This window comes from Emydura macquarii, unplaced genomic scaffold, assembly GCF_026122565.2.
Source record: "Emydura macquarii macquarii isolate MOO-44397 ecotype Brisbane River unplaced genomic scaffold, CSIRO-AGI_Emac_v2 contig_1451, whole genome shotgun sequence".
Lineage (NCBI taxonomy): Eukaryota > Metazoa > Chordata > Testudines > Chelidae > Emydura > Emydura macquarii.
The window spans coordinates 3,591,301-3,606,574 of record NW_027131588.1 but is presented as its reverse complement, the minus strand read 5'-3'; positions in this window follow the sequence as shown (position 1 = coordinate 3,606,574).

Genomic DNA, 15,274 nt, shown 5'->3' with positions numbered 1-15,274 from the left:
CCTTCACTGTCTCCAGGGGTAGGGTGATTAGTTTCTTCCTTTTCCTAATCTGAGACAGTCTGTGTGCAGCACTGCTTAAGGGTCGGGCCACTGGCGAGGTGTCTTCAGAATGAGAGAAAAATAAAAAGATAGACACAGCCAAATTAGTGAAGAACAATATACATATGTAACATTTTGAAATACTCATGCATTGATACAATATAGCCACAGTTTTTAAAGTTAGGAAAAAATATCTATGTATCAGTTTCAACAATGATGGCTTGATACAATGTTGCCTCTAGTTTGTGTATTGAGGAGGAAGAACATACATATGTTTCAGTTTCCATAATTATGCTTTTGTACAATGTAGCAAGTGACTTGCTAATGCAGACCGCATGGAGGGCTGGGGGGTAGTCAGCTTGCATCAGAAACCCACAGAGACAGGATCGGGCTTTGGGGGTGGGAATTTCTCTACCTGCAGTCCAAACAAAAATGGAGAGCTATTGGGAACTGATTAGGGTGGGGGGGTTGATTTCTCAGCTTGCATTCCAAACCCACATAGATAGGAAAAAAGGGGGTCATGGGGGAGATGAATTTCTCTGTTTGCATTCAACACACACACAGACAGGAACTGAAGAAAGAAAACTCACCAGATGTCCCTTCTCCAGCATGCCCTGGGATATCTTCCCATAAATGTCCAGATTCCTTTTGCTGGCTTTGAGCTGAGCCAGAACGGACTCCTCGCCCCACAGCCCGCTGAAGACCTCTGCTCAACTCCATGCTGGAGTACGTTTGAGCTTTGCAGCAGGCATGCTGAGAACAGTGGCAATGCTCTCTCCAGGCTGGCAGTACAGGAAATGGAGATTCAAATCTTCACGGGGCTTGAGGGGAGGGGACTTTACCTGCTGTTGTGACCACAGAGCAGCACAGCGCGATTGGCCAGAGTGGTGAAAATAGGGCATAATGGGATACATTCCGGAGGGCAATTAAGTCAAATTAAGCTCAGTTATGTTCACATTGACACTAATTCGAATTAACAAATTCGAATTAGGCGCTATGCCACTTGCAGAGGTGGTCTTATTAATTCGATTTTACAGGCACCTTAATTTGAATTAACAGTGGTGTCAGTGTGAACGCGGGACTAATTAATTCAAATTAAAGGACTTAAAATCGACCTAAGTCCCCAGTGTGAACCAGGCCTCAGTTGCTGCTTGGTGACAGAGAAATGAAGATGGTTTGCCTAGGAGGCTGAAGGAGTGCAGTACCATGGATAGCTCAATGCTGGCAGAGCCTAGGGGAATGAGAAAGACCTCATGGCTGGCTGCTGGGCCTGAACATAGAAGAGCCCTGAGGTAAGGGTAAAACATTGGTGAAGGCTGGGGCTGCGGATAAGTGGCCCAGGGAACTGAAAACAGTTTAATTAAAGGGACATGGTGGCACATTGCTGCTATTCTTAGGGTTCCTAGGCTGGAATCCAAAGTAGTGGGTGGGCCTGGGTTCCCTTCATAAGCCACTGGGAAACGGCCTACAACTGTACGAGGATAATCCCCCTAGAAGGGGATCTGAACTGTTAAGAAGCTCAGCTGGGGCCAAAATCTCCAGGGCAGAAGCCCTGGGGCTATGACACCTTCCCCCCCAGGAGCACGAGCCAGGAGCACTTAAAAGCTTTATTGGACTAATACACTGGGAGGTATCTGTTTGAGTTGTGTCCCATTAAGACTAGAGTCACTAGAAATTGCCTAATAAACCATTGATAGCGGTCACCCCAGACTAAGACACACACACCCAGCTAGAGGGTGCTCATGAAAGGTGGTTGCCACCCCAATACAGGGCCTCAATTTATAAAATTTCTCTAACAGTACCACATATCATCTGTTATTAATATTGGGATAGAACATTGGCCCAAGGACCCAAATGTGTTATAGAGCAATGCAGTGGAACTCAGGAATCCTGGGTTCTGTTCCCTTCTATGCCTCTGGCCTGCTGGATGACCCTTGGACAAGTTACTTCCCCTCTGTCTCCTCATTTTTCCCATGTGTAAAATGGGGACCATGACACTAATTTTCTTTGTCAAGCACTCTGAGAATGATGGATGAAAAATGTTATAGGCAAGATTGGTATTAATAAATGAGCCTCTGGTGCTCTGAAAGCCCGGGGCTCTGAAAGTTCAGACACAGTCATTCCTGATAGCAGGGGGAACTCTTCCTTCCCACTTGTGCTGTGCTAACTCTTAATGGGGCCTGATGGAAGATGACTTATTCCTCTATAAAAGGCAGCAAGAAGCTATATTGATGGCAGGGGGAAGCTCAGGAAACTGCAGGGAGTGAGACAGGCTCCTGTGAAGAAGACCAGAAGAGTGAATTCCAGCCAAGTACAGCCTGGCTCACACAAGAAAGAACAGGATAAAGGTGAAGGAAATACAGTTTTCTGTCACTGAAATTCTCAAGAGGTGATCCATGATGGCTAGTCACGAACAGATGCATCTTTTGGCTGATTGGTCCTCTCTTTCCACCAGTTTCTCTTATGCGAGGTAGGGCTAGAGAGGCCATCTCGTTCTGTTGGCTGATTTTAATCAGCAGAACAGAAACTGGAAGGAAAGTAGAAAAGGAAGAAGTTAGAACATTGGGTGGGGAAGAGGACGAATCTTAAATCTTACATTATGAAGGCAGTTTGGAAACTAGCTGATGATCTAATGTTCTTGCTGGTTGGGTTTGAGCCTGAATGCTCTTTGAGGATCGCCAAAATCCATGAACAAAGATACGTGCTTTGATTTACTTTGAGGCATATATCTTTTGCCCTTCCTTGAGGAAATTCCCAAGAGTGCAATTCATTGACTCCCAAACTTTCCATTTCCTAAAGACCATCTGTCTTCACTAATTTTGCTAATTAGACAAAATCTTTGGTAACTTTATTCTGAGCATTACTTTCTTGTCTCGTAATCTTTTTATTTACTGCTTATGACCTCAAATAGTCCTTGGGTCATATCATAGCTCATTTTGCTTATTCAGGTACCAAACTTTTTGTCTGCAATTTATACCCTTTCTGTCAACAAATTTTTATAAATCACATTTCATTTAATTTTGTAAGCTTCAAAAAATCATCATTTGGACCTGGTAGGCCTTGCTAGTAACAATACCTAACATAATGGGATGCTATTCTTCCGGTTGTAATTTGTAGGTAAATCTGGGACTGTCACTCTCAGTCCCCACACTCTTAATATATGAAAAAGTTGCAACACTCTCTGCTTCAAAGAGAAAGCTCTGCTCTGCACTGGTCTTCAAACCCTTGGTGGCCCTCACTTAGTGGCTGCTGTCCTAATAGCTCTGAAGTACACACACCTACATGATTTTCCCTTTTCCTCTATACCCCTTAAAATAAAACTTAAGCAAATATATCTCGTATTAATAAATGCGCTGAAAGAATGGAAGAAAAGAATTGTCAGCTTATTGTTAAGAGTCCCACTCCTTCATGTGCTATCTTCCATTAAATACTTTTCATTCCAAGAAATTTTACAAACTTAGGGTCAAATGTTCCCTCCAGTTCTACAAGCAGTAAGGAAGAACCAGCAATGGATGTAGGCCAAGGTAGGAACACGAAAAGAGAAGTGCCAGCTCCACAGCATATTCCTCATAAAAAAACTTCTGAGCTATGAAGATCAAGCTCCATAATTAGGGAGGGGGTGGGACAGCTGCTCTCTGAGCATTGTTTGCCCCCCAACTCCATGAGGAATCTGGAGATAAGGTAGAGGCTGATCTCATTAATGCTAATATACATACATTCGTGTGCTGGAGTAATCTCTCCATCCCATCCTGGTTTCCAGAATGTGACTGTGATCAAGGACAGCTTGGGAACAAAACCCCTAACCCTGTGGTGCAATCAAGCTCAGAAACAGGAAGCAGTGCAGAGGCAGAAGGCCTTCAAACAGATGCTCCTTGACTATGGGGCTAATGCTCTTCATGTCAAATTCCGCCTCTTTGAAGGAGTGATTGTTTGGAAACTCTGCGAGTCAGCTGACCCCATGTAGAAATGACATGGCTAAATGATGATGTCATTTGGTACTAAACCAACTTTGGGGATAGCATCATCCCCACCTGAAGTGTAGCCACTTGTGGTGTTAAAGGCAGAAAATGTCTAGTCATGAGCAGCAATGGTACATAAGTGTTCAGGACAGGAAATGAAAGATATAATTTCCAGTTGAAACTGCTGGTAGAATAGAACTAAACAAAGTAGAATTGAGCCAGGACAGCACTGTTAATGATGTTACTCTTATGAACAGCATCATGATTTTTTTCTTTGATCAGATAGGCGACTTTACACTTAATGCAAAAGATGGTACCCCCATCAGCTCAGAGCTCCTAATAACATAATGATGCAGAGGAAAGAGTGTCACCTCCTGTACAGCCAGTCCCTTTAACAATTTCATAGTCAATTATTTTTTTATTTCTTCTCCATTCAAGTAACTGTTGAGAATTCCTGTTTTGTAAAGAAGACTGGAAAGTCGGATCTTATTAGTACACAGTTATCAGAATGTATTTCTTTCCTTAAACTAGTCTGCAGCTCTGCTGGGGATTGGGCCTCCATCTCCTATTTTATTGCAAAGAAAAAGAAATGAAGAAATCCATACAGTATATGACTTCTAGGTATACTTTGAAAAATATAATTACTGGTTTCATCCATTTTATAGTACTGAGTTTAAAGAAGCTAGAAAGATAAGATTGGATATTTACTCACAAGTAACTTGGGTAAGATGAAATGCATGTCAGCCTAATTATCAGCTGTAGGTTCAAACTAAAAACCTGATTTTTTGCTGAGTTCTTGATCTCTCTACAAATCCACATAATACATCTTCTGACTAGATATATCCAAATTGATCAGTTTGATTCAAGCCTTTAAAAAATCAATAGTGCCTTTGAATTTCATAATGTCAGGTTATTTTACTCTGCATCCACTTACTGCATATGCTGACAGTTTTTTCCAAAAGTCATCTCTTTGCAGCACAATGAAGGGCAGGGAAGGGGAACCATCCCCCCAGCACCCAATCCTAACCCATGAAAAAGCCCTGATTGATACAGTAATGTGTTGGCAGGGAGGGACTCTTTTGGGTGCCCCTTGTTAACATCTCACTTCCATGATGACTTGGGGGATAGTGCAAGTAATTTTCCTGCTTTGGGTTGTGGTCACACCCTGGCTATAGTTAAATCACCCCTCCTTTCTCCTTTCTACAGATACTTTTATTTATTGCCTTCAAAAAGCATCACAAATGTCAGGATTTTCAGTGGATTTTCCTGAGGGAAGACCCTCCCTGATCCTAATCTCTTCATTTCACAATTCCCCCATCTGCTGCAACTGCCAACTGTGTTATAAGATGAACATGCATGCTGCAGGTTCCGGGGAATGATTAGAATTATTTCCAGGTAGGTACTATAAATCTGTTTGTTTGCCTCTTGGGTTACGAGAAAAGTATTTTGTTTAAACAAGAAAATAAATTAATACATTCCCCAGTCCCTCTTTCATCTTCCTACAAACAAATGAGTTTTATAATAAGCTAATGGGAAACATTTTATGGGAGCTCCTTGGTATACTGTTAGCACATCATGAGATTGATAGTACTGACATGTTGCTCTTGTAGGATGAGCATTATATGCCAAGAATGTGGGGCTGATCATGCTCCGACTTAAGTTAATACTGTAATTCCTAGTGACTTCAATAGTGCATCACCAGCCTTTGCAATTCTATTGTTGAATACTAAAACCAAATAATTTAAAACTTTGTTACATTTGTAGAACTCTTATTCCCTCTCTTTTTAATTCCCCCCCTCCCCCACTCCCACTCCTGTATTCCTAATTCTCTCTGCTCTCCTGAATCTCTTCTCACCCAGTCTTCCTCCATGGGCCAAATTCTCTTCATTACAGTGATTGCATGATATGACTTGCATGGCTAAGAAGAACAGGCCTTGAACCCATATCTTTAGATTTCCTTGTCTTTCTGTTTCATTCTCATTTAAATTCTTCTTTACAACGTATTTTTTTTGTTTTGGTCTGCCCTCAGAATTTAATCGAATCAATTGGATTTCAGATAGCAGTGAAATAGAAAGCAAGCAGCTGTCTTCAGCAATTGATACAATGGCTTCTAAACTCTGTCCCTTGTTCATACACCAATGACAGGAGCCTGGGTAATAAACATGAAGAATAGGAATTGCTCATTTCTGAACATACGTTGGAGCTGGTTTGTATTACTGAAACCTCATGAGATAATTCACACTATTGAATGTTAAAATCACTGGTTATAACCTAAATAGTTAGAAAGGATCAAGTGATCAAAAGAGGAAGGAGAGTCACTGGTTCCAGAACCAGGGAGACTAGGGGGCCATGACCCTCTCATTTAAACAAAAAACAAAAAACAAAAAACCATAAGTGCAGAATTTGTCCTCTGCAGATTCTCTTTCCTCCCGCCCCGAATAATACTTTTGGTGGGGAGTTGCTGCCATTAAATCTTTCACCCACCAGGGACTGCTTTGGCTCCAGAAGAGAGAGCAGCTGATTCACTATTGGAACAGCTAACTCTGGAGAGGAGGGGGCACTTTTGCCTTGGCGCTGGTCCCCCCACTTCTACAAAGGTTCTGACACCCTTGGGATGAGTGGTAGTATGTCAAAAATGTCATTATCATTTCCTGAGTTATTGATAACTTGGAAGAAAATAAACATGAATATTAATGGATCAATAACCTAACAAATAAAGCACAAGAAGGGGCATGAGCTGGTATCTGCCACAGACCACCAAATCACATTACAGAACAGGATGACTGGCCCATTATGCACCTATTTGTAATGTGTAGGGGGAAAGTTGCATGATCATGGGGGACTTCAATATTGAGTGACAGGCTGGAGGTCTCATGCTGCCACTACTAAAACATCCTTTGAATTTCTAAACGTTATTGGTGTATTTTTCCTAACAAAAAGTGTTGCATTGAACATGAGAGGAGTGAGGGTAGGGGGAGTCTTCATTAGATCATGCCTTAAAAGATAAAGAGGAATTGATCAGAGAAGTAAAAATCTATGATGGCATAGCTAAAAGTGATCATGACTTGATCATATTTACAATGTGCAAACCAAATAAAGTCCAAACCAGTAATATATACAGTTGGTGCTTTAATAGGGCCAATTTCATAAAGCTGAAAACAGTTATGAACCAAATCAACTGGAGGATGAATTAAATAAAAAAATGTGAATAATAATTGGGAATCAGTTAAGAACATCTTACTAGATGCTTCAAAAGATTTTCCTCAAAATTGTGGGACTAAGACTGTACTGGTTAAAAATCTGATCTGGTTTGGAGAGGCAGCATTTAAAAAAATAAGAAAGGGGAAGATTATAGTAGTGAATATAAATCAGAAGTTAATAATTGTAGGAAGTGGATAAGAGAAGCAAAGGGACACGAAGAAACCTATGGCCAGTTAAAAATAAGGAATCTTTAAACAATTTATTAGGGATAAAAATAATCCTGACAACTGTATCCGTTCACTACTAGATGGAAATGATATCATCGTTAACGCAAAGTGTTCAATAAATATTTTTGTTCTGTATCTGGATGGGGTGGCGGACAGATGATATTGTCTCATCATATGGTTATAAACTCTTTCCATTCCACTAGTATTTCTGGAGGATGTGAAGCAGAAGCTACTAAAGTTAGACATTTTAAAAATGAACTAGTCCAGGTAACTTGCATCCAAGAGTTTTTAAAGAGCTTGTTAAGGAACTCTCTGAACTGTTAATGCTGATTTTCAACAAGTCTTGGTGCACTGGGGAAGCTTGAGGGAAAACTAGAAAAAGCTAATGTTATGCCAATTTTTTAAGAATAGGAATGTCACCCTGACATCAGTCATGAGTAAGATAATGGAGTGACTGATACAGGATTTGATTAATGAAGAATTAAAGGAGGATAATGTAATTAATGCAAAAAGACATAGATTTTGTTTTCAATAAAACAGTCAAACTAACTTTATTTTTTTATTTATAGTGTTTATGTAAAACATTTGACACTATCCCATGACATTTTGATTAAAAAACTAGAATATACAATTAACATGTACCATGTTAAATGGACTAAATACTGAGAGGTCTCAAAACATAACTGTAAATAGGTAGTTGTAGCAGAGTGGATGTGTTTCCATTGGGATCCTGCAGAGATTGTTTCTTGGCCGTATGCTATTTAATATCACCAGTGACCTGGAAGAAAACTTTCAGTAATTGCTTTATGTTTTCAGATGACCCACAAATTTGGGAGTGGTAAATAATGAAGAGGACAGGTCACTGAGCCAAGTGATCCAGATTGCTTTGTTAAACTGGATGCAAGCAAACAATGTGTTTTTAATATAACTAAATGTGGACATATACACTTAGGAATAAAGAACGTAGGTCATACTTGCAGGATGAATGACTCTATCCTGGGAAGAAGTGACTCTGAGAAAGACTGTGCATCATGTTGGATAACACGAGCTCCCAGTGTGTCACTATGGCCAAAAGATCCTATGATGGATAAAGTGGGGAATCTCAAGTAGGAATAGAGAGGTTATTTCACCTCTATTTTGCACTGGTGTGACCACTGCTAGAATATTGTGTCCAGTTCTGGTGAGTGCCCACAATTCAAGATGGATGCTCACAATTTGTAGAGGGTTCAGAGAAGATCCATGAAACTGATTAAATTATTAGAAAATTTGCCAAGAGCTCAATCTCTTTAGCTTAAAGAGAAGGTTAAGGGGTGACTTGACCACAGTATCTACATGGGGAACAAATATTTAACAAGGGCCTCTTCAATCTAGCATAGAAAGGTGTAACATGATGAACTGGCTGGCCCAGACTGGAAATAAGGTGTTCATTTTTAATGGCGAGAGTAATTAACCAACGGAAAAATTTACCAAGGGTCATGGTAGATTCTCCCTCACTGACAATTTTTAAATCAAGATTAGATCTTTTTCAAAAAGATATGCTCTAGGAATATTTGGTGGAAGCTTTATGGGCTGTGTTAGACTAGCTGATCAAAATGGTCCCTTCTGGCCTTGGTATCTCTGAATCTTCACGTCACCAAGATTTATAGATGAATTGTAGGATGCATAGGTGTAAGAGCATGCTGTGCGCTTGCTTGCTCTCCCCAAAAGCAAGTAACCACAGTGGGCAGGGAATAGAGTAGGCAAACATGCTGGCCAGAACAGGTGAGCCAGTGAAGGGAGATGGTAATTTCCTGCTGGTATAGACCAACAGGGAACTACTGACCCCGAGAGCACAAAACTTTTTGTTCATGGGTATCTCAGTCTCTGCCTTCAAGGGCTACTCATCACATGGTGCAGCTTAGCTACATCCCTTATTTAAGGCTGTATTTAAAGTTACAGTTCAGCCCTTTGTGAAAACTCTTATTTTGCAACAAACACAGTAGCATCCCATACAATAATTTCTTGCTTGTTCTGCATGGAAACGGAATACATGATTTGGTAGTAGTGTATGACTCAATTTGGGACCAATAAGTGCTGTTCTAAATGGATGTATGGGTAAGGGTGAGAAGTTATAGAGAGCCTCTTTTCCCATCTCAGCATATCAACACAGGTTGAGAAACATAATTTGCCGAAGAAGGGCAAGAGGATGAGAGCAATTTGTTGCCCACAGTGGTTTGAGCTGGATCATTACTGTAGCTACAACCCCCTTCCCTCCCCCTGCCATGCACCAGCCACTGGTTGCAGAGCACTGTAAGGAGAGTTTGATCTATTGACTTTGAAGCTACAGCAATGTATACCACTTGAGGATTTGGCATTCTGACTGTTACTGATTTCCAAAAGTATGTTTGCCACTGCGGCATCATGGGAATAGCCCTCCTCCTCCTTTTACCCTAAGAATAATTCAGGCAAGTATTGCCTTACTAGACTAGTACTTTAAACTAGGTCTGGTTGGAAAAGCTTCAGTGGAACCATTTTCCATTGGAAATGCAGTTATTTCAAAACTGCGATGCTTTGCAAAATTGATGACTTGCCATAATTTCATTTGGGAGAAAACGTAAAGAGAAAAGGTCTGACAGTGTTGAAACATCCTATTGTGACACTTTTGGAAGGAAATGCTTCAATTCTTTGTTTTGAAATGATCCTTCTGCTTAAATTTTGTAATGTATTATACTAGAACGTTTTAAAAAGTTGAAATAGAAAAAAAAATTGATTTTTGTTGAAACAATGTCTTGTTCGATCCAATACTAATATTTTTTTCAGATCTTTTTTCCATGGAGAATTTAGAAAGTTTTGGGTTTCAAACCCATTGAAAACAAAGCCAAATTACAAAATCTTAATCTATTGTGAAATGAAATGTCTGTTCTCCACGAAGCTTGTTACCCGGGGTTCTGCCAACCGAAAGCTCGTGGTAACTTTACTTTGTGCGCGGTGGTGTCAGGAAATAAGTCAAATGGAGACACGGCTGTCTTTTTGGTCTATTCAAAATCTCTCCGTACAAGCTCGACTTTAAGCATTTGCCAACCAATGCTATGCTGTCTGTATTCCTTCTATTTCCAAGTGCACTTCTGTGTATGGGTGTCTATTTACTTCTCTGCCAAATTTTCTTTATTTTCCTAAATTGGTTTTCTTTTGCAGAATAAAAAATCACCATGCTTATTGCATAGCTGTTCCTGAATAGAATACCAAGGTCATAATTCAATTGAGAGGTTTTGCTTCCATTCATAAATCACTTGAAGGCTGCTCTTGTCAGCAGAACTCTTCAATTGAATTATGTGCCGCTACTCAATCAAGGATCGTCTATATCATATTATACAGTGATGGAACTCACTTTGTGATAAGGCTGAGCTGTGATCTACGTAGTCCTGCTTTACAAAGTCTTGTATCTCAATAATCACCATTAGCATCAGGTTGAAACTTGGCACACTAGATTGTCATCTGAAGCTCCATAAAAATGGCTGGTTCACTCACACATAATTGACTCCTCTTCATATATACTTCAATTCTAACCTTTGCTTCCTTTAGTGCACCGAAGACCATGTAAGACTAGCTGTGATATACAGAAGCTTGAAGGAAAATCTTTTTTCCTTGAACCACTTAACAAAATTTATAGCAAACAAACTTCTATTGAAAACCTGGTAGGAGCAACTGGATACATAATATTAACGTGGGTATGGAAAGCATAGTAGTTACAATTGGTATGAATATCCTTATAGGCAGGCCTGGTAGCATTGCCACTTATTAAGGTTACCTGACCCTTCCCATTATGAGATCCTGTTTTCAGTTGGTTATAATTTTGATAAACAGTAACCTGATATTGGACTGAAATTTTCCTACCTGTAAAGATAGCAGAATCCCAGCAAGGGCCTGAGAACAGGGCCCAGAAGTTCTTTGGACTGTACATGGACATTTTTGTTACCCCAGAAGGGATCTGAATTAGATGCTTCTTAGTTGAAGGACTGAGTTATATGCAAAGATAGATAACATACAGAGGGTAGTACAGTGGAAGAAGACTAGGGAAAAAGTACAGTATTTTGCCCCCGTTAATAAAATATTGAGACCAACAGTTCTAGCTCCCCGATGCTTTGGAGTAAGCACTTGAAATTTTGCAGGAGGTGGCCTTTGTGTGAGGGACATACCTTTTTCTGTTCCGGTGAAAATCTCTTCCCAAACTTGGCCAAGTTACAGGCCTTTGAAAAATTGCAGTTTGCACATACTCAGGGATTTCCTCACCCCCCAGTAGCTAAAAATCTCTCAATTTCATCCTCACTAAGCATGTTTGAGCCTCTCGTACGTCCTTTTGATGACTAGACAGCACATGTGCCATCCTCACAGAGTGACTGAGCATGTTCAATCACAAGGATACAGGGATGAAGCCAGACTTTCCCTGCTGCAGCTCCCCGCTGCCATGGGCCAGGATATGCCCAAAACTGAAAGCAAGGAGCCTGTTTCTCCTGTGTTCTCATGCAACATGGAAGAAGAAGGTGCCTGACTTGAATGTAGAGTGGAACAAGGGAAAATAGCTGGACTAGTGGTGAGGAAAGGGAGTAGATTGGGACAAAGAGCCTGGTGGGAGTGGATGGAAAAAGAGAAACTGATTGGGAGTTGAGGGGAGAGAACTGAGACTGTGTGGGCAAGAAGACAGAGCTGGAGGTGGGAGGAGGGCTTGTTGTGTAAGACTGGGAGCTAGGGGCAGGAGAAACTGGAATTGGGAGCAGCTGAGGGAAATGGTTGGGGGAAGGACTGGGAGCCTTTTGGTAATGGAAAGGAGAGGATTGTGTGGAGTGGGAGACTGGGAACCAGTGACTTGGAATGGTTAGGCACAGAGAATGGAGCTGGGACATGGAGTCAGTGATGGGGAAGATGCAGAAATGGGATGGAGAGAAAATGTAAGGGATAGGGTACAAGGAGTCAAGTTGTAGGGAGAGATCGGGGGGAGGGAAGGGACAGATAGAAGAGAATGCACCCAGCACACTCCCTTCCAAAGTCTGGAATGGATCCCAAGATTCCTGTCTCTCTCCATTTCTCTGATGTCAGCAAATATGGGTGAAAACCATGGGCAAAGTGTGCCCATCCCTCTCTAGCGCTGGCCTGCACAGAGGATGACAACCTACTATTGAAATCAGTTACACTTTTAGCTCAAATAGCAGAGGTCTGCACAGTGGATCTAAAGGTTCCAACTCTACCGATTAACCATGCGGGTATCAATATAATGCCATAGTTATCTTTTTAAAAACCTGGAAAATTACACACACACACACACCACCACCACCACCAAAAAACAAAACAAAAAAAAACTCTTTGAGGCTGCAACACAAGCACTGAAAAGTTAGAAAATGCCACAATAAGGTTGTCTGTGAACCTTTACTGTGGTGCCCCTTGAGCATATGCATTATGATAGTCTTTAATTACCGTCACAGGAAGAATATAGTGGGTACTGAAGGGCAGAAAGCTGAAACCAGACAATTTCAAATTGGAAATAAAGCTTACATTTCTAACTGTGAAAGTGATTAACTGGTGGAACAAACTACTAAGAGAAGTGGTGGATTCTTTATCCTTTGATGTTCTCAGCTCAAGACTGGATGCCTCTATGGAAAAGATGCTTTAGCCAAATGCAAGTTATGCTTTAATCAGACACAAGAACTTGGACTCAGTAGAGGGGTAACTGGATGAAACTTAATGGCAGTCACTCAAACTTAGCTCCATCCTGCACTGTTTAAATTTATAGGAGTTAGCACTGACCTGAGCCTCCAGTGACCTGAGTCTTACTCCTAGTTCCACCACTGGCCTGAAGAATGTCCTTGAGCAAGTTGTTTCACCTCTGTTTCCCCAGCTGAAGCAGAGAATGATGCTGATCACCTTCTTAAAACAATTCTATATGGATGGAAAACACTATGACACAGCTATGGACTTCAAGCAGGATCAGAGCCAATGTCAATTTGAAATTATTTCAGTATGCTGACCCACATTCTTAGGTCTATGGGGTTCCTCTCAAACTCTGGTTATTACCTGTGCAGTAGTTTCCAAATGGAATAATTTCTGTTCAAACATGGCAACATCTATGACTCTGAAATGTGTCTAGTATCTTTCCTTGTAAGCTCAGTTAGACTAATCAAGTCACCACCTAACGTATCTATATGAGGAACATTTAACAATGGTCTCTTCAATCTAGTAGACAAAGTTATACCATGAGTGATGGCTGGAAGTTGATGCTAGACAAATTCAGACTGAAAATACAGCATAATTATTTTAACCATCAGAATAATTTACCAAGGGTCATAGTGGATTCTCTCTCACTGGCAATATTTGAATCAAAATTGGATTTTTTTTTCCCTAAAAGATATACTCTAGGAATTAATTAGTTGTTTTGTGGTTTGTGTTATACATGTCAGGGTAGGTAATCACAATGGTGCAGTCTGAGCTGGGAATCTATGAATTTAAGGAGGTTTATCACATTCAATCTTGACATTTGCTAAGCTGTAGAGCTAGCTGGGGCTTGAAAGCAAACTTTGAATTTATAATTGCAAATATTCACACAGGATTACATGACTCATCCAATCAGGAAGAGAGAAAACCATATAAGCTGTATCCAAAAGTAACCCACAGACTCTGAATCTGAAATATTGACCACTCAAAATGAATTATTTGCATGCAATTTACAGAGCAAGAATTATTTTCCAAAATTTGTTGAATTCTGATTACTTACTTATATATTTCACTTGTACTTATATCATATATATGACTATATTATAATAAATCATACTATTATTACCTTTTGTATACTGTTAAGAGAACAGCATTGATTAAGACACTTATTGATACTTTTAGAATATACCAATCTATTCAAAACAGCTCCCCAATTACTGCAGCAATAATCCCAATATGTACAACTCAAAACCAGAAGCCTAATTTGTATAACAGTGAAAAATATGATCCTTTTTTTCCAGAAAAATCAACTCTTAACAGATAATACATATAAAATAATTAGATTAAATACATCTGTGCTTTGATAAAATAAATTCTCAGTTTATGTGATCTAAAAATGAATGGGAGGAGAGGGTCTTCTCTTGGACTGAATAATCTATCCATCCTGTTTTAGGTATTATTTTTTGTTCTATCTGCTGGGGTGTCTGAATGAGTATTCATCACATGGGGAAAGACTTTGCGGGGATCTGCTGATCAAAATTCTTTTCATTGTACTAATGTTGTCTCCTTACATGTCACTGGAGTTATTTATTGATTATCCTGACACTGGCAATAAGGACAGAATTGTTTTACATCTCAGATGAGATTGTGTATCGTGATTCATCATCCACAATCAGATTTCACATTATTCCTCAATTATATTTTCCTGTGGAAGCAAATATTTAAAACATTAAGACTTGGGAGTCTGAGCGGAATTTTTGCCTTATTTCTTTTCAATGGTGCCATGTCATATTTACATCCCACTATGTCATTTGGAATATCTTGTAAAAGAAAAATAAACATATGGAAAGTAGAGATATTAAGAAATCTAACATGTGTTTTCATGTGTTTTCAGGGTTAAAGACTGACTTTCAGATCAGAATATGCCCTTCCTCACTCCAAAACACCCCAAACCATGCAAATATTAGTGCATTCACATACACGTGACCAGAAAACTAAGCAATACTTAGACTTCATATGTCCTGCAATGTGAATAAATCCATACTTTTTAAAAAAAAAAAACTGTGTCAAATCCTTGCATCCCTATATTTTATCCCCTGAGCTTCAGAATTCTTTTGTGGCCCAGTGGGGATGCCAAATACAGAATTTTGAAATTCTGTAAGAGCC